The following is an 18719-nucleotide window of genomic DNA, read 5'->3' on the forward strand; positions in this document are numbered from 1 at the left end:
CCATCATTGTTGTTCCTCCAATTATTAGCTAGACAACCTTGGGCAAGTAACTTAATCTTTCTGTGCCTCAGTTTCCTTATCTGTAAAATATCAATAACTCCATACAGTCGATAGCGTTTCCTTATCTGTAATATCTATAAGGATAATAGTATCTACTCCAAGGGGTTGTTGATACAATTAAATTGAGTATATGTATATAAAATTCTTAGAACAGGGCCTAGATAAGTGTTGGGGATGATGATGAGGAGGAGGATGATGATGAAAATGATGACTGATCTAGACATGAGCATGGTCACGTGTCCATGAGGCAAATCTCTGATGAGGTGGAGTGTTTGATACTGAAAGGTGAAAACTAACCTGGTCATATCATCTCTTTTGGGGATTATGATTATTGATTTGCCCTGAGATGATTTCAGTCTGAGCAATAATTCAAATACTGCTGAGCTACCATTCTTATTATCCATGAAGCATGGTGCGTACACCACAGGGATTGTAATAAACTCCCATTATCAAAAGTAGTCTGGGTTTTTCTCCTTTGTGCCGCCTGAAAGAGCATAAATAATACAACTAGAAGAACGGTTCTGATCACCAACTCACACATCTATATGCAAAATGCTTATTATAGGAATCTTTCAAGAGAACACAAATCCCTAGGGCAGTGGTTGTTGCCCTTTCAAATGAGGTCTACTGGTCTCAGGGTCCCCCAGACTACCTGCTGGCCAGCCGAGTGTGGCATTTTTGGCCTATATGAGGTCCATGGCCAGTCTAAGATTTAAAAAAGAAGAAATAAGAAGTTGGGGGTGGGGGAAGAAAGAAGTTTTGCATCTTGTATGTCTAGAGTAATTCTTCCCGGCAAAGAGTGAGTTCTCTGGATGGATTCAAAGCGAAGTCTTAACTATTTTTACTGTTTTAAATGGAAAGTATGCCTTACAAAGGACTGTAAGTTCCTTTGAGATTAAGGTAAGAAATATTGTCCACAGGTTAGGAGAACAGGGAATACAAAAGTAGGGATGAACAAAAGTACATCTGCTGGGCTAACCTAGGCTCACTCTGAATTTTCATCTTTTCTCTATTTCCCCCTCTCCCCGTCCCTCCCATTTTATTTTCCTCCCAGTGCACCACCGGGAGACAGAAGCCTAAAGTGAAGTAGCAGGAAGTGACTAACCGTGATTGGAGTGGGTCAGAGGGCATTACCCTTGGGATTGGAGACAACTGAAGCAAACACCTGCTCCCACAACAATGCCTCTATGGCCTTGGCCCACTTCCTCTGCTGTGACAAGCATCTTCACAACAGATGAAGTAGGAACTTCATCGCAAAGAAGTCCATGGAGCCGCCAAACTGGAGAAGGCTATTGTAGAAAAATCAAAGTGTGTTTTATCGTTCTGAGCCATCACAGACAGCCAGGTAGGGAAAATACCAGTAGGGAATAAAAGACCATAGGGAATAAAAATGTGTGTCATTGAGACATTCTACCTACATGGCATTTCCCTTCTCTAGTCATATTCCTCAGTTGCAGTAAGATTACATCTGAAGGATGGAAAACAGTGGGCTCAATGCACTCAGAATATTAATAACATGTTTTCTTTGCTCTGCCCCTCTGTCTGTTAACAGTTATTTGCCAAATTGGGGATCACATGCCTTTGCCATTTGTCTTGCTTATGTGTTTTAAGATTTCTTGATCCACAGCACTACAAAGAGAAAACAAGTTCACTTTTGGTGTGAATGAGAATTATATTTATAATTTTCTAAATTATATTAACTAAATAGTCTAACAGTACAAGTTTGAATGGCAGAAAAATGCAGTTACACTGCTGGAATTCTAATCAAGAGACTTTCTTGAGATATACAACAAAAAAGGGTGGAGTAAGAAAGCAGTTTTGTTTTGTATATGGTGAGCCCACCTTACCTCTGATTTGTGCAGAAAATGCTGACAGTGATAGAGCATTATGACAGAGGAAGGAAATATAGTTAGCAAATTTTCTTTGATTCAATATGCAGTCTTGACAACCCTGAACAGAGTATTGAATGTTGGTCATCAAACTCAAAGCTCTGAAAAGATATAAAACTACCTGAGGGATCCTTGCCCCCAAATGTTTCGTCCATGGTGGAGTCTTTGTTTCATTAAGGGGCCAAGGAATGAGGCAAAGCTGTCAAGAGGACATAAAGATTACCCCCAATTGCTAAGAGCAGATGGTGGCTAATGGCAAGGGTTTTTAACAGAGCTTTATTGTTCCAGGTTGAGGCATTAATACGTCTCTGTGGGGTTTTTCTGGTATTATTTATTTATTTTTTATTTTAAAAATTCACTGTAAAATGACCGGCCGGGCGCAGTGGCTCACGCTTGTAATCCCAGCACTTTGGGAGGCCGAGGCGGGCGGATCACGAGGTCAGGAGATCGAGACCACGGTGAAACCCCGTCTCTACTAAAAATACAAAAAAATTAGCCGGGCGTGGTGGCAGGCGCCTGTAGTCCCAGCTACTCGGAGAGGCTGAGGCAGGAGAATGGCGTGAACCCGGGAGGCGGAGCTTGCAGTGAGCCGAGATTGCGCCACTGCATGCACTCCAGCCTGGGCGACAGAGCGAGACTCTGTCTCAAAAAAAAAAAAAAAAAAAAAAAAATGACCGTGTGACATACATTGTAATTTTTGCTTGCACTGGACTTCCATGTTGTATTAATATTTGTCTCTCATTTTCCTGATGTGGGGATGGCATTTGAGATACAACCAAAAGCAGGTCTGTATTATTTTGAGCTTTCACATTAAAAAGGAAAGCATTGATTCTTCCAAATTGGAGCAAACACTTTTCCCCCTTTCCTGAGCAATTGCAAGAGCCTTGAAATAATAGTAAATATAGCCTGTTTCCACATGCTAAATGGGTTTGACATGACTCAGTGCAAACAGTCCCAAACTTGTTTGTGCCAGCTACAACTGTTTAGTAGCCTCAGAAGAAAAGAAATCTTCTTAACACTTTGATTTCTCTAACAAAGCAACTTCAGTCACTGCAGATTTAGATCTGATTTCTGAGTGATTATCTTTTTGTTCGATTTCTAAATCCCAAGTATTTTTCTGGACTCCATCTAGTCGTGACTGAAGCACAGGGCAGTTGATTAACGCCAACACAAAAGAACACTGAAAACAGAGAATCTGAAGCCCAGTTTATACTTTCTTTGCCATCAGAGTCCATCCATCTGTTGGAACTTGGTACTTCCAACAGAGTTAGAAGGTCCCGTTGAAATGGGTAATAGAATTTTGCACCTCAAATAAAATCCTAGAAGTAGCAGCAGCCTTCTCATCTCCTCTTTACCACTTTTTTCCGTACCTAGCCCGTCTGGGAAGAGTGAAGATATCTTAAATCCTTTCTGCCGTTGGCCTTCAAATCTTACAAGGTCCAGTTGAGCAGTGATTAAGCCAAGACCCTCAATGATTGCTATTGTATCAATTAGGATGACTTGGGCTGTAAAAGGCAAAAAAAAAAAAAAAAATCTTCCTCTTATTGATAGAGGAAAATTATGACCGGTGAGAAACTAGCCTTCCCCCCGTCCCCCTTGCTCTTTCCAGGGATCCAGGGAGTCTTTCAAACGCAGAAGCCCAGCTGTAGATGTGACCGGTGGAAGTTAGGTAACAACAGCCCGGTTAGGTAGCATTGTGTTTCCTGAGTGGCTGGAAAGAATTCCTGGGCACAGTCTGAAACACATTTTTAGGCTCTAGAATATTCCTTCTCCATCCCTCGTGCCCCATATCAAGACATGTCTTTGTCTCTTTGTAAAACTAAATGCAGTAAACTTGAGCTAAAGGATCCAACTAGCAAACAGCCTTCTCTGGCTGTTATTGGATTGCTTGGAGAGAGCAGTAGGAAGGAAGGGTGGGTATCTACTGACCTTGGGGTATTTTTTCCATGTTGGCAACAACTTTCAGAGCGAGGTGCTCCTAGAAAAGATATTCTGAGCAAGCCCTTCAGTCTCAAACAGGCATCTCCCCTGCTGCATTGGAATTCATTGGAATTCAGACCAGCCCCCCAAAACTAGCCTCAGTGTGTCCATGACAGCTTCGCAGTTGGAAGCCTGAGATCTACGGCCACCAACTGTTTCCAGCTTTAAAGAGAAAATGACAAACAAGAAAACACAACAGAAAGAAAGATCAGGTTCCTTATTTGGCAGTTATCAGCTGCTTAGACTTGTTGTATTCACTCAGGAAAAGTTGTAGAAAAATCTCCCTCCCTTTTAAAATTATAAAGCAAACAGCTCAACCTCTTAGACTCCAATATTGCCGCGGGGTAAAGGTGCCAAATTAACACATTTTCCATATCCCACCCTCCTCCCTGCAGCGCCAAGTGTCTTGGACTGTGTTTGTACCTGGAGAGAAAAGGAAAAAAAAAAAAATCAGGGAATTTTGTACTTTTGATACAGGCAGGAGCCCTATTACTAATGAAACCACAGCAGCTTCTTTTTTTTGAGCATGAGATCACCAACTAGTGGGAACTTGGTACCTCCAACAACAGAGTTAGAAGGTCCCGTTGAAATGGGTAATAGAATTTTGCACCTCAAATAAAATCCTAGAAATAGCAGCAGCCTTCTCATCTCCTCTTTACCACTTTTTTCCGTACCTAGCCCGTCTGGGAAGAGTGAAGATATCTTAAATCCTTTCTGCCGTTGGCCTTCAAATCTTACAAGGTCCAGTTGAGCAGTGATTAAGCCAAGACCCTCAATGATTGCTATTGCATCAATTAGGATGACTTGGGCTGTAAAAGGCAAAAAAAAAAAAAAAAAAAATCTTACCTTATCTGGCTTAAACAGTAAGGGCATTTGTGATCTTATATAACAAGAGTCCTAGCATCAGGTGGCACTAGGATGGCTCAGTAAAACAACTCAAGGATGTCGGGATCTTTGTTCATTCTTTTTGCCACTATACCAACCTCAATATATTGGCCTTGACAAGCTCCTCAAACTTGCAAGATGACATCTACAACTAGAAGCATCTTTGGCAAACAACAGCGTCCAGTCGAATGAAAGGGATATTTATTATGATGTATCTCTCTCTCTTTTTTTTTTTTTTTTGAGACAGAGTTTCATTCTGTCTCTAGGCTGGAGTGCAGTGTCACGATCTTGGCTCACTGCAGTCTCCATCTCTCTGGTTCAAGCAATTCTCCTGCCTTAGCCTCCTGAGTAGACTGGGATTGCAGGCACAAGCCACCATGCCCAGCTAATTTTTATATTTTTAGTACAGACGAGGTTTCACCATGTTGGCCAGGATGGTCTCGATCTCTGACCTCGTGATCCACCTGCCTCGGCCTCCCAAAGTGCTAGGATTACTGACGTGAGCCACCACGCCTGGCCTTGTCCCTTTTTAAGAAAGAAGATTTTTTTGCTAAAAAACTCCCACCAGATCCCCCCTTACTTCTCATTGGCTGGGTCACATGCCTGTTCCCAAGCCCAGTTACTTGCTAGGGCAATGGAACAACAGTGATTGACTGAGATGAATCAGGATTTTCACCAGACTATGTTGGGAAAGGGTAGAAACCTGAATTAAATCAGAGTGAATGGCTATTGGGCATGTAACCAACATTCCAGTCCCAGTTTCAATAGCCAAATTGGCTCCTGAATACTTTTTACTTAATATTTCATTAAATTCTCTCTGCAAAATGTAGAAATAAAAATAAGAAATGGTTACTTATAAATATTTTCTTGTTCCAGTGCTCACAAGTTAAAGATGTATATAAGAATACATAGAATAATCAAGAGTAGAACTAAAAATACATATATATTTATTTCTCTAGGTTTATTTTTTCACTCTGAAATCTTTGGGGTTTCAAAGACATTATTCTGGTGAGATCGTCTTTCTTTCAATAATTATTTTCTTCGAAATTCTTAGAAAAGCAATATGTTCCTTTTTTCCCTAGTAAATAACTCCAATTACCCTGTATGGATGGGAGCCTCCAAGTTATTCTAAACTAGCACATGTGGACCTTGCCCAGCACAGAGACTTTTCTTCAGTATTAAGGACCAAAGACTGGAATTCACTTCTTCTCTAGGTGATCACCTTTTCCTGAACCTAGAACATTTCTGGATGGGGCACACGTGTTGACCCAGCCAGAATGAGCCACAGCCCATTCTCATAGAGATAGGAGAAAAAATAAACCTGGAGCTGGAGGGCTGATCAATATCACTGTTTGTAATAAACAAATCCCATACCTTATATAGCCCATGCCAAATTCAATGATTTTTCTCAACTACTGAGGCCATAAGGAAGAATTTCTTGTATCTGTTTCATTAAACAATAATTATATTTTCTAATGTAAAGGATAACTATAGAAATAATTTATAGAATCGTAAATCACAGTGTCTGTTATTTGGCAAACCCATGTGTTCCATCATCTCAAATCATTCAGAACTTGCTGTATTTTATAGACTTTATAGGCTGTGTTGCTGCAGGGCTAGGCAGGCTGGTCAAAACTTGTTGTGGGAGGAGTTCAGGTTTGGGAAAGATGGTAGATGAAGACAATGTGACACTTCTCCGCCTACAAAGACTTAGCAAATGCTTCAAAATGTAATAAAATGAAATGTTTAAATGCAGAATGAACTCACAAGCAAGAAGAGGAACACCCAAGCTGTCTGAAATAAAGGAAGAACTAAAACAAGAGTCATAAACACATGAGCGAATGGGTTAGGAGGGCCAGAGTGTGGCGAGGTGGGGACCATTTTAATATTATGTGCCAGGATAGGAGATAGAGTCTTTAAACCAAGGGTAAGGACAGTGGGAACCAAGCCTCTGGATTAAAGCTGGGTGTCTCCAAGGGTTGTAGCCTCAGTGGAAAGGAAGACGAGAAGTCCTAAATGACTTGAGATGAACACATGGATTTGCCAAGTAACAGACACTGTGAGTCACCATTTCTATAAATTATTTCTAAAGTTATGCTGTACACTAGACTTGCAGATGTTACTGTGATAAGGGGTGTGATATAGAAACTTGTCTGTCTCTGCCTGAGATTTGGGTAGGAATGCAATTTTTCCCGGAGGGAAAAAAAATAAAAAGCAGAATAGTGCTAAGGTGGTCGATCGTCTTGGTTTGCCCAGGACTGTCCCAGTTTTAAGTCTGGAAGTCTTGGATCCTGGAAACTCCCTCAGTTCTAGGCAAAGCAGTAGAGTTGCTCACTGTTCCTGTTGCTTGTATTATCTGGAGTCCAAATGCACACTACCATTTCCAGGAACTCCCCATACCAAGAAGCTGGTGATACCTCTATGGTACTTGGCAGAAGAAAATGCAGATCTTCTCAGGTCTCACAGGCCAAGCCATAGGGATTCCTGGCATAAGGTGGAGCATGGGGATAAAGTGTCAATTAAAGATGAGCCAAGAATGAAAATAATAAGTACACAAGGCAATAATCCATCATATCACAACAACCTGGAATGACAGGACAAGAATGTGGAATAGAGTATGGAGTGAAAATATTAAAAATTACTAAAGATGTATGTGTGTGTGCATGTGTACACCCTGAGAAAAGCACTAGGCACAAAGTGAAAGCACAGGTAGGTTTGCAAAGAAATCAGTATGGTTATATATTTGTTATTTTCTCCTTGTAAGTCTATTTTTTGTGTGTATTTTGATGCTAAGTTGAAATTACAAATTAGTAATTGTTATATTTATCACTGATAATATTCCCTTTTAACATTAAATTATGATCTTCTTTATTACTAATAATGCATTATGCCTCATAGTATTTTGCTAGTATTAATATAGCTATAACAGTTCTTTTTGTTAGTTTTATTTCCTTTTAGGGGGTCCGTGTATTTTTCCATTCTCACATTGCTGATTAAGATATACCCGAGACTGGGCAATTTCTTTTAAAAAAAGAGGTTTAATGGACTTGCAGGTCCACGTGACTGGGGAGGCTTCACAATCATGGCAGAAGGTGAAAGGCACATCTTACATGGTGGTAGGCAAGAGAGAATGACAACAAAGCAAAAGGGGTTTCCCCTTATAAAACCATCAGATCTTGTGAGAATTATTCACTACCATGAGAAAAGTATGGGGGAAACCATCTCAATGATTCAATTATCTCCCACTGGTTCCGTATCATAATACATGGGAATTATGGGAGCTGCAATTTAAGATGAGATTTGGGTGGGGACACAGCAAAACCATATCATATTGCCTCTCCCAAATCTCATGTCCTCACATTTCAAAACAAATCATGACTTCCCAACAGTCCCCCAGAGTCTTAACTCATTTCAGCATTAACTCAAAAGTCCACAGCCCAAAGTCTCATCTGAGACAAAGCAAGTCTCTTCCACCTAGGAGCCTGTAAAATCAAAAGCAAGTTAGTTACTTCCTAGATACTGGAGATTACTAGATACCCAATGGGATACAGACATTGTGTAAATACAGCCATTCCATATGAGAGAAATTGGCCAAAACAAAGGGGTTACAGACCCCATGCAAGTCCTAAATCCAGGGTGGGGGACAGTCAAAGCTCCAAAATGATCTCCTTTGGCTCCATGTCTCACATCCAGGTCACGCTGATGCAAGAGGTGGACTCCCATGGTCTTGGGCAGCTCCACCCCTGTGGCTTTGCAGTGTAAAGCCTCGCTCCTGGCTGCTTTCATAGGCTAGCATTGAGTGTGGCTTTTCCAGCCTCACAGTACAAGCTGCCAGTGGATCTACCATTCTGGGGTCTGGAGGATGGTGACCATTTTCTCACAGCTCCACTAGGCAGTGTCCCAGTGGGGACTCTGTGTGGCAGCTTCAACCCCACATTTCCCTCTGTACTGCCCTAGCAGAGGTTCTCCATAAGGGCTCCACTCCTGCAGTAAACTTCTGCCTGGGCATCCAGGCATTTCTATAATCCTCTGAAACCTAGGAGGAGGTTCCCAAACCTTAATTCTTGACTTCTGTGCACCCATGGACTCAACACCCATGGAAGCTGCCAAGGCTTGGGGCTTGCACCCTCTGAAGTCATGGCTTGAGCTATACCTTGGCCCCTTTTAGCCTTGACTAGAGCAGTTGGGACACAGGGCAAGTCCCTAGGTTGCACACAGCAAGGGGGCCCTGGGCCAGGCCCAATAAACCATTTATTCCTCCTAGGTCTCTAGGCCTGTGATGGGAGGAAAAAAGTCTCTAACATGCTCTGGAGACATTTTCCCCACTGTCTTGGTGATGAACAGTTGGTTCTTTGTTATTTATGAAAATTTCTGTAGCCAGCTTGAATTTCTCCTTAGAAAATGGGATTTTCTTTTCTATCACATTGTCAAGCTGCAAATTTTCTGAACTTTTATGCTGTTTCCCTTTGAAAACTGAATGTTTTTAACAGCATCCAAGTCACCTTTTGAATGCTTTGCTGCTTAGAAATTTCTTCCACCAGATACCCTAAATCATCTCCCTCACATTCAAAGTCCCACAAACATCTAGGGTAGGGGCAAAATGCCACCAGTCTCTGCTAAACATAGCAAGAATCACCTTTACTCCAGTTCCCAACAAGTTCCTCATCTCCATATGAGACCACCTCAGCCTGGATTTCATTGTCCATATCATTATCAGCATTGTGGTCAAAGCCATTCAACAATTCTCTAGGAAGTTCCAAACTTTCCCCACATTTTCCTGTCTTCTTCTGAGCCCTCCAAACTGTTGCAACCTCTGTCTGTTACCCAGTTCCAAAGTCGCTTCCACATATTCAGGTATCTTTACAGCAGTGCCCCACTCCCAGTACCAATTTACTGTATTAGTCCATTCTCACACTGCTGATAAAGACATACTCGAGACTGGGTAATTTATTTTAAAAAAAAAAAAAAAAAGAGATTTAACAGACTTATAGTTCCATGTGTCTGGGGAGGCCTCACAATCATGACAGAAGGCAAAAGTCACATCTTACATGGTGGCAAGCATGAGAGAATGAAAACCAAGCAAAACATGCTTCCCCTTATAAAACCATCAGATCTCATGAGACTTATTCACTACCATTAGAAGAGTATGGGAGAAACTATCCCCATGATTCAATTATCTCTCACTGGGTCCCTCCCACAACACATGGGAATTATGGGAGCTACAATTCAAGATAAGATATGGGTGGGGACACAACCAAACCATATCAGTCAGTGTATAAGTCTGAGCCCTCTAGCTCTCCAAGATGACTTTAAAAATCTAAAATAATTGTGGTTTTTGAGAGAAAAGTTTGAGGAAACTGGGAGAGACTGGAAGAGTCATCAGATCTCTATGCAAATCTGACCCTGAGGGAAGGAGAGAAGAAGGGAGGGAGGAAGAAGTTTGGGTAGAAGCATCTTAGACTGAGGTACAGCCTAAAAGATGCTTGACCAGGCCATTAGAGAGTACTGGAGCCAGAGGACTCTGTCAGAGGAGTCCCATGTCTCCCAGGAACTGGCCTGCTGAAGGAGCCCTGCCACGTGGAATCATTGGTTGAAAGCAGCCTATGGGAAGCATGAATTCAGAGCATAGCAGCTGGCGCCCTTGGTTTACTATGCTACCTCCACTTGAAGATCCAAGAGACATGTACTCATGACAGTCACAGTTGGCAATGGACTAGTATTTTTTAAAATTTTCCTCTACTTTTAATTTTTTATTACCTGTGGAGGGCATCATTTGTAAATAATTTATAGCTGAAGTTTTAAATTTCCAGTCTGAGGATCTCTAACTTTTAACTGGTGAATTTAGTTCATTTACAACAATTATGATTACTGATATATTTGACTTTCTTTCTTTTATAATATTTGTTCTTTTCATTTACCATATACTTTTCTTTGCCTCTTTTTCTCCTTAACTACATCCTAATGATTATTTGTAGAGTTTGTGAAATGGATTTGGTAGTAAAATAGTAAACATATTAACATGTAAAAAGACAGTATATGATTATAGGCTGAGTGCGGTGGCTCACTCCAGTAATCCCAGCAATGTGGGAGGCAGAGGCGAGTGGATCACCTGAGGTCAGGAGGTTGAGACCAGCCTGGCCAACATGGCAAAACCCCGTCTACACTAAAAACACAAAAATTAGCCAGGTGTGGTGGCACACTCCTGTAATCCCAGCTACTTGGAAGGCTGAGACACAAGAATCTGTTGAACTTGGGAGGTGGAGGTTCCAGTGAGCCAAGATCGCGCCACTGCACTCCAACCTGGGCAACAGAGTGGACTCCATCTCAAAAAAAAACAAAGACAGTATATGATTATAAAGACGCCAATTTAATAAACTATATTTTTGTTATCTTCTTTTTTCTTTGTACTCATTTTGAAGTTATATATTCCATTTCTATTGTTTAAAATAGTTACCCTTTGAATTTTAGAGTGTGTACTTATCTCAGCAAAGTTCAAAATTAATCATTTTTTTCCAAATTAATCTAGAAATGTAATATAATTACCATAAAACTGGCAGGCTTTTTCACAGAACTTAACAAATGTACTTTAACACTTGTGATGTGATTCTAAAATACTGTATATATGGAATAGCAAAAAGAATAAATAGCCTAGGCTGGGCATGGTGGCCTACGTCTGTAATCCCAGCACTTTGGGAGGCCAAGGCGGGCAGATCACTTGAGGTCAGGAGTTTGAGGCCAGCCTGGCCAATATGGTGAAACCCCCTCTCTACTAAAAATACAAAAGTCATTTGGGTGTGGTAGTGCGCACTTGTAGTCCCAGCTACTCAGGAAGCTGGGGCAGGAGAATCACTTGAACCTGGGAGGCAGAGGTTGCAGTGAGCCGAGATTGCACCATTGCACTCCAGCCTGGGAGTCGCAGTGAGACTCCATCTCAAAAAAAAAAATTGCCTAAAAATTTTTGAAGATGAAGAAGAAAGAGAAAGGAAAGAAATGATTTATCCTCTCAGAAACAAGATTTGCTATAAAGCTGAAGTAAATAATGTGGTATTGGCAAAGCAACAGACAAACAGTAGAATGGAGAGCCCAGAAATGATCTCTCCTCCTTCTTTTTCTTTCTTGCTTCCTTCTTTCTTTTCTTTCTTTCTTTCCTTTTCTTTCTTTCTTTCTTTCTTTTTCTTTCTCTCTTTTCTTTTTTCCTTCCTTCCTTCCTTTTTCCTTCCTTCCTTCCTTCTTACTTTCTTGCTTACACACACACACACACACGCACGCACACACACACTATTAGTGTATGACCAAAGTGGCATTTCAAGACAGTGAGGAAATAATAGTCTATTTAATATATGATGCTAGGACAATTAGGTACCTAAATAGATAACTTTATAGAAAAAGGTGAAATTAGATTTTTAATTAATTCTATAAAAACATGAACATACACAATTTTAAAAGAAAACTCAAATGTGAAAAAAGCAAAACTTAGCATTTCAGAAAAAAAATACAGAAGACTTACATTATAAGACTGTCATAAGAAAGAATTTTTAAATAAGATACAAAATACATAAGTTGTAAAAGAAAACTGATAAATTTTACATTAAAAATTAAAACCAATGTATGATTTTTAAAAAGTCTTCTTTAAAGTTGGGAAAAAACATTTTAGGCCAGGAGAAGGTATTTGCAATCTATTTTTAATAAACGTGAAAGTAATATCTATAAGGGATGTTACAAATTATTAAAGGTTGGTGCAAAAGTAACTGCAATTTTTGCCATTACTTTTAATGAGAAAAACTATAACCCAGTAGAAAACAGATAACTTTGAAATTCTGCAATTCGCTGCCGAGGAAATGCGAATGACCAAAAAACATATAAGAATGTGCTCAACTAAACTAATATCCAGAGAAATGCATATTAAATAGACAAATGAAACACCACTTCACATGCATCACATTGGCAAAATCATCAGATAACGCTGAGTTTTAGAAAAATGTGAGGAAATGAGAAGTGTATATTGTGCTGCTAGATATGAAATATGTTTACAGCAATGTTGGCAAACAGTTTGGCAGTTATTAGAAGGATTCAAGATGTGCTTACCCTCCACCTGTAGAAGTCTTCCTTTGGAAACTCCCTGTGTATGCACAAGGAGCACATATAAAGACACCACTACAGCACTACAAACCAAAGACTAAAAGAATAAGCCACCAGCTTGTCCAAGAAAAGAGATAAATAAAAGTAGGCTTATTCATACAATGGAGCACCATATAGCAGTTAGAGTGAATTAGAGTGAGTTAGAGCTAAATGCTTCAAAAACTAATGCATGTCCTAGGTATACAACAAAAAGAAACGAAAACATCTGTCCACACGATAACATGTACATAAATGTTTACAGCAGCATTATTCCTAATAACCAAAAAATGGAAATAACCCATATGGTCATCAACTGATCAATGGATAAACAAATTGTGGTATATCTATATGATGGAATATTACAACATAGACAGACCTTAAAAGCATATGCTTAATGAAAGAAGCCAGTCACATAAAAATACATATTATTAGATTCCATTTCTGTAAAATTTCCAGAATAGGCAAATCTACGAAAACAGAAAGTAGATTAATGGTTGCTTTTCATTGCAGAGGGGCAGATAGTGAGAAGTGATAGCTAAAGGATATCGAGTTTCTTTTTAAGGTGGTTGAAATATTATAAAATTGACTGTGGTGATGATTTCAATTACCTGTGAATATAATAAAACCCAGCAAAATTGTTTTGTATTTTAAGTGGATGAATTGTGTGTTATGTGAATTACATACCACTAAAGTTGTTACAAAAAAGGTGTAGACTAGTATAATATTTAGGTAAGTAAGTAAAGTAGATATTGTTTGGGGATACACATAGTAAAACTTCAAAATATGCATTGCAGTGATACCCATGAGATTCAGGGTGGAAGTTGCCTTTGCAGAGGGAAGCTGGGGAATAAATGGGAGGGCACAGTGCTTCTTTTAAAATGCATATCACAAGAAATATAGCACAATGCTAACGTAAGTTTACTCTTAATAATTCATACATAGAAACTACTGTATAATTTTCTGGGTTGGATATTCTTCAAAACTTTTTAAATTTAAAACCAAAATATTCTTGTAAGCCTGTTAAATTAATTAAAATGCAACTTTAACCTTCAAGGATGAAATAAAATATTTCATTTCCTTGCTCTGACCTTATAGACAATAAATCCATCCTCTTTTTCTTTCTTGGGCTGTTTTACAGTTGTAGAGGGTGATCTCAGGAGATATGTGCTTGAGTTCACAAAGTGAGTTTTGCATGAATCACATGCCTTTCAAAGGAAAGCAGTATAATTCCAGCAGCAGGTAACCACAAAATGATGCTTTTTGTCTGTTTAGAACAGATATTTTTATCCCTTTAAGAATGACATAAATTAAATAATTCTTCCCCATAATAGCATGGTAGCACATTTTGCTTTCAGCTTGTAAATGGGTCACATTGGTTTGTTTTTCCAAAATGTAAGTTATTGGATGGCAATGGTGGTGGTAAGAGGAAAACATGCATTTCGGACTTTTTTGAGAACTGAAATGGAGTTGGGAGTCTCTTTACATTCAATCCGTAAAGACAACAACTTGTTGGTTGTGAAAAACGTAAATATTTTGTAGTTCAACTAAATCCAAGTTTGAAATGTGAAAGCCACATAAAAATCATTATTGTGCTCTTATCTCAGGAATGACCGCTTTTATTGCCAACTGTAAAATAGATTCAGCTACTCTAGTCCTTCTGAAATGGCATATTAAACTGGTATCTGCAATGATCTGAGGATATCATGAATTCAGCTAAGTAAATGATATAAATCTATGTTGTATAATAAAAGAAAACTAATTGCAAAATGTATATCATCCTGGGATTACTTTTGTCAGAAAATAATAGGAATGGCTGGGTAGATCTTGTTTGAGGAAGTATTTATGGCCAATCCCTGGAGTGTCTGAAATCACTGATATAAGATGCTGGCAAAATCCACTATGCTTACTGGCTTAGCTGACCATCACACCCAGGAGGAAAGATTTTTATGGAGAAAAGTCTTAAATATGTGGCTGACTGCTAATAGACGGAACCAATTACCCAAGAAATTAAAATGAAGAGATGGTTAGTCATCACTGCTTGGATTACTGTAATAGCCTGTTTGTGACTAGGTCTCCTTCCTGCATAGACGATGATATCCCCTCTGAGGATGAATCCCAACTTCTACAGATAATTAATAACTCATAATTTCTTTCACTGGAAATTACAATTGGTGGACCCTTCTGTGCCTCTGTAATCCACCAAGATAATGGTTTATAAGGAGCTTTAGCATTCCCTGTACATATCCCTTGAATCAACCAGAATGAAGTCTACTCTTTTTTCTTGGACCACTTTCAAAAGAAGTTTTCAAATCATCAGCTTGGTGGTAAAATTAATCGGATGGGTTTCTAAAACAGCCTAAAATATTTGATCAAGTATATTTGGAGCTAATGTTTGAATCACATAAACATTCCCCAGATCAACTAATTAGTGAAGCAGTCCCAAGAGCCTGAATAATTAGTTTTAGATGCAAACAACTTTTACTTGTAATATATAGAAGTATTGGATTCATTTGTGCTTTTATAATTGACACGAAATTCATGTTATGTCAATGAAAATGCTGAAAGGAATGACATTTTCTCATGTACGTGAGAAGTTTCTGAAAATGTTCTCTAGATTAACAACTTGAAAAGTAGGATCTCATATCCCTTTAAAATAACTATTAGTAAACTAGTTAGTTAAAATTCAAATATTATTTAGACCATCTTTTTCCAAAATGTGTTCAAGATCACACAAGTGAAGCTGAAATTTTTTTTCAGGAAGGAGCGCACTCTGGCCTTGTTTTGGAAATTTCTAATATGTATTAGCACATTAAGGACTCTGAGAAGTCCTGCAGCAAAGAAAACCCTAGCTCAGCATTGTCTGTATTTATTTAATTTGTGAATCTTGTTTTTGCCTAACACTTATTCCAAACATTGCACATTAGAAAACACCAACAGGGACTGATCTATCCCCTTATGGATAAAGGCCTAAAGAGTTTAAAGTACTTACCCAAGATCACATGAGCACTAAGTTGAAGAGTGAGAGGACAGGCTCCCAATTCAGGGATCATTCCTGGGATGATCTAATAAAGGCAGAGATTGTCCAAATAATGCCCCCAATTTGTATGAACTTTTTTTTAAACAGTAAAACAACAACAACAAAATCCAGTGATTTAGGAATCATGAGGAAATCCAAGAAACCAAGAAACCTAAGAATATTTAAGCATTGTCTTCCTTCTGGTTTAGAAATAGCTTGATAATGGGTAGGAGAAATTGGGTAGAAAACTACACTGTATAGCAAATAATATCATCTCGCTTTGATTTGAAGCAAACCAAAGATCTCTCCCTCCTCCCCTCTACTCTCTCATCATCCGTATTCATACTGCAGCTCCAAGCCCAGCTCTCCAATGAAATAATTTTTTTGACCTAAAAGAGTGGGCTCAGATCACAGAAACAGTGAGGGGAAAACTGAAACCTTGATAACACAGAGGACCAAGACTGGCACTGGTTCTCTTATTTACATCATACTTCTAATTATATATCAGTACTTGTTGTGGAAGACCCTCAGGAAAATCCCCTTCTGTGCCTGAGACCCTCTGACTTCACTGTGTAACCATTTTTCCTTCCCGTCAGAAGCAGATGGAATTAATAGACTGTGACAATTGTCTATTGTTCTAAACGAGTTACACCATGATCTGTTTGCCTCTTTCCCAGAAGATGGACGACAAAATGCGACGAGAAATGAGAATGTGTAATGTCTGAGGTTTTCCTATTAAAAGTCCCTCTTTGTTCAGAAGTCATACTAGCTTGATTTTCTGTGTTCTATTAGATAATATAAAAATCTTGCCCCTCAGTGTCCCTGATGAAATTAGAGAATCATGATGGGGTGTCCTCAAGGTCTCACAGTTTCCTGCCTTGAGGAAGCATATTACAGAAGACAGAATGAACGTCTCCTCCCTTGGAAAGGAATTTCTTCAGGACTAAAGACACCCCGCTACAGGGCAGGACATTCCATTTGTCATCTGCCCTCTACTGAGAGAGCAAAGCCATCTAGGGCTCAGAATCATTCAGATAATTTAAGAGCCCACCTTCAGAGGGAGGGCTAGAAGCCATGCGGGTAATATCTGACATTTTAAACTTAATCTTTGATAGTCTAGTTAATTAATTTCTCTGAAATCTCTACCTCGTTTTAGAGAACCTAGGCACAAAAGGAAAGTCACCCCCAATTCATGCAGTTTCTAAGTCAGTATGATTACACTTTTCAGTGATTTGTTGTATAGTTCATGCTTCTGTGTTAATAAGTAGTGATTTTTTAATAGGGAAAAAGTCTATCTTGTGGATATCTGCTAAGATCAATTATTAATGCTTGTGTACCTATTGCACTCATAAAACACCTGCCTAGAGCTCCAGAAGGAACTCAGGAAGATGGAATAAGATAATATTTATTTAGCATCTACTGTGCCAGGCCTTCCATATACTCTTACTGAATTTAATTTCAATCCAACTTCAGAAAAGTAGCCTTCATTGTTATCACTATTACAGATGCTAAACCTGAGAATGAGAAAGCATGCTTTATTCTATTCACTCTGCAGTTATTACTTATCTGAAGGAGGAAGAGGAGAAATTAGAGAAGCAGTGAGGCTAAGATCGTCTCCTCCATTGCTCTTCAGAGTATGGCACACATGGCATCACCTAGACACTTGCTGGAAATGCTGATTCTCGGGTGCTCCTGGAACTACTGTGCTCGAATCTGTGTTCCAACAAAATTAAATAAAATACCAGGTGATTCATGTGTATTTTAAAGTCTGAGAAGCAGTGTCTATACAATTAAAACTTGTCCCAGAGGAAAGGAAAGGGACAGGAAGAAGACAGTCTGTATGGGAAAGACAGAGAGAGATACAGTTGAGAGACACAGAACAAAGGAGAGCTTGTAGGCCATTGCGTTGAGTTGGGAGACTGAGAGGGAGGTTGGGAAAGTAGCATTATGATAACGTTCTCCTGTGGCTTTTAAATTAGATCCCTTTTAATGTCTTTTAGGAGAGTCCAGTACCCTTTTAAATTTTGTTTTCAATTATTCTTAATTTCTGGTCTGACACTGGCCTTTCACTGTGCCATGATGCTGCCCGACTTTCAAATACGCGCCACCTAATTAAGCTTCTGAGCTTAATTGGATTGAAAGACCAGATGAGAGTTGTTAATTCTGCAAAAGAAGCAAGGGCTTGTGGAGCTCATGTCTTCTCTTCCCCTGGTGTACTAGTGGGGAGTGGAGTATTGGGCGCTAACAATCTTTATTTTGCTTGGACCTACGTTGTCCAAACTGCATGTGGCCCAAGACGGTTTTGAATGCAGCCCAACCACATGTTTATAAACTTTCTTAAAACATTATGAGATTTTTTTGCATTTTTTTTTTTTTAGTTCATCAGCTATCCCTAGTGTTAGTGTATTTTATGTGTGGCCCAAGACAATTTTTCTTCTTCCAATGTGGCCCAGGGAATCAAAAAGATTGGACACCCCTGGCCTAGACCACACAGAAGTCAAATTCTGGGCAGCAAGTTGGGGTCTATGAACCGCTCAGAGCTCAGGAAGACGTACCACTTAGCCCAACCTATGGCCACCATGAAGTCCCATTGAGCCTTGCTACTCAACCTGTGAATGAAGGGACAAGCAGCATTGACATTACCTGGGAACTTGTTAGAAATGCAGGCTCTGGGCCAGACACAGTGGCTCACGCTTGTAATCCTAGCACTTTGGGAGGCCGAGGCAGGTGGATCACTTGAGGTCAGGAGTTCGAGACCAGCCTGACCAACA

The 18719-nt window shown here is 39.5% G+C and overlaps 1 long non-coding RNA gene across 1 annotated transcript in view; it reads left to right on the plus strand.

The window, feature by feature from the left end:
• LOC131381088 (uncharacterized) overlaps window positions 1-17688 on the plus strand; it is a 36037-nt gene extending 18349 nt beyond the window's left edge. Inside the window, exons 3-4 of the long non-coding RNA XR_009209538.1 lie at window positions 1115-1405; window positions 17504-17688. This is a non-coding gene — a long non-coding RNA (uncharacterized LOC131381088). The remainder of the gene's footprint in view (window positions 1-1114; window positions 1406-17503) is intronic.
• Window positions 17689-18719: the final 1031 nt, after the last annotated feature.

The sequence above is a fragment of the Hylobates moloch genome, unplaced genomic scaffold, assembly GCF_009828535.3.
Source record: "Hylobates moloch isolate HMO894 unplaced genomic scaffold, HMol_V3 SCAFFOLD_14, whole genome shotgun sequence".
Lineage (NCBI taxonomy): Eukaryota > Metazoa > Chordata > Mammalia > Primates > Hylobatidae > Hylobates > Hylobates moloch.